A 2,153-nucleotide genomic window follows, 5' to 3' on the forward strand; every position below is an offset into this window, starting at 1 on the left:
CGGCCTCCCCTCCCCTCCCCTCCCTTCCCCTCCCCTCCCCACCCCCCGCTCGTTTGGGGGAGCCGGGACACCCCCTCCCCCGCCCGCCCGGCGCCCCGCCCCCCGAGGAAAGGGGGATCCTGGGCGCCGCGGCCCGCCCCTCCCCCTCCCGCCCCTCCCCCGGGTGGGTGGGGAGGGGGACGGGCGGGATGGGGGCGAGAAACTCTGGGGTCCCCCGCTCCACCCCCCGGGCCCGAGGGGAAAGGTGCAGGAGGGGAGACAATGAGGTCCTTTGCCGGCCCCAGGCCCAAAGGCGATAATAATAATAATAATGATGGCATTTGTTATGCGCTTACTATGTGCCAAGCACTGGTCTAAGCGCTGGGGGGAATACGAGCTGATCAGGTTGTCCCGCATGGGGCTCACAGTCTTCATCCCCATTTTACAGATGAGGTAACTGAGGCACGGGGAAGTTAAGTGACTTGCCCAAAGTCACACAGCTGACAAGTGGCGGAGCTGGGATTAGAACCCATGACCTCTGACTCCCAAGCCCGGGCTCTTTCCACTGAGCCACGCTGCTTCCCCCTCCTGTCTCAGCGTGGGTATCCCCGACCAGGGGGTCTCCGGACGAGGGCCTGGGGGAGGGGGGGGAGGGCGGGGGGGGGGCGATAGAGCCGTGCCTCCCCTCCCCGCCCTCCGCTCCCCCCGCCACCTGCCCCAACTAACTTGGTCCGGGCGCCCGGGCAGAACTGCGAGGCCGACCTCTTCCTCCTCCCTCCGCCCTCCTCTGCCCCCCACCCAACCCCCGAGGCCTTCACTAAAACACTTGTCGCCCCCGATTCTGGAATTCGAGTGGGAGCAGGAAGCTCCGGGAAGCCGAAAGATTCAGAAAAGGAACCGAGGATGGCGAGAAGAACGGGGAGCTGCAGGGAAACGGAGAGGGAATCTTCCCCCTCTTAGCCCCCTCTCCAAGGTCCTGAGCCCAGCCCCGCCCCGCGGTCAACAGGGACCCCTGACACCCCCTCCAGGGATGCCGGTGCCCCCTCTACTCGTCCCTCTCCCTCCCCTCCCCTTCTCCCTTCCCCTTCTCCCGCCTCTCCTGACCCCCTTCTCCGCTCCCCTTCCCCCTCCTATTTCCCTCCTCTCTCCTGCCGTTCATCCCACCCCTTCACCCCTCCCGATTCGCGTCTCCTGCTGTTCCTCCCTTCCCTCTCCTTCTCTCTTCCTTTTCCCCTTCTCTCTCCTCCCATTCTACCCTCCTCTTCTCTCCTCCTCTCCACCCTCCCCTCCTGTTCCCCCTCCCCCTCTCCCCTCATCCCCTCCCCACTACCTCACCAGCGCACAGCAACCATAATCGTGATTATCATATCAGTGATTTAGCCGCGTACTTTGTGCCAAGCACAGTGCTAAGCCCTGGGGAGAGAAGTGGGATAATCAGAGTGGATGTGGTTCTCGTTCCATGAGAAGCTCATAGTTTAGGAGGGAGGAAGAGCAGGGATCTTATCCCCGCTTTACAGATGGGGAGATTGAGGCCCAGCGAAGTTAAGCGACTTGCAAGGTCACACATCAGGCCAGGGAGAGAACTGGGCCGAGAACCCAGATCTCTTGAAGCAGAATCCTGGTTTCTAATCCTTGCTCAGCCGCTTGCCTGCCGTTTGGCCTTGGGCAAGTCCCTAAATTCTAGGTGCCTCAGCTTCTTCATCTGTAAAATACGGGCTAAATACCTATTCTCTCTCCCCCTTAGACTGGGACCTCCGTGTGGGCCAGGGACTGGGTCTGCTCTCGTTGCATTTTATCTACCCCAGTGATTAGGAAAGTCCTTGTCGCATAGAAAGTGCTTAATTAATGTCTCGGTGCCTATCATTAATGATTATTACCGACTCCCAGCCCTGTGCTCTTCCCGTAAAGCCAGCCACACTGCCCCTCACCGCCCAGACAGGAGGAAGAGTTGGGATGTGGGTGACTCGTTGTTCTGCTCCCACTCTGGGAGGCGGGTACAGAATTGGCTCCATCCAGAAGGTTAAGGTTGCCAGGGGCTGGGATGTCCCAGGTGAGCAGACTAGGGGCCAGAAGGGGTTGTCCAGGAGGGGCCCGATTAATAATAATAATGGTATTTGTTAAGCACTTACCATGTACCAGGCACTGTATGAAGCGCTAGGATGGATATGAGCAAA

This window comes from Ornithorhynchus anatinus, chromosome 14 (assembly GCF_004115215.2).
Source record: "Ornithorhynchus anatinus isolate Pmale09 chromosome 14, mOrnAna1.pri.v4, whole genome shotgun sequence".
NCBI classification, from domain to species: domain Eukaryota; kingdom Metazoa; phylum Chordata; class Mammalia; order Monotremata; family Ornithorhynchidae; genus Ornithorhynchus; species Ornithorhynchus anatinus.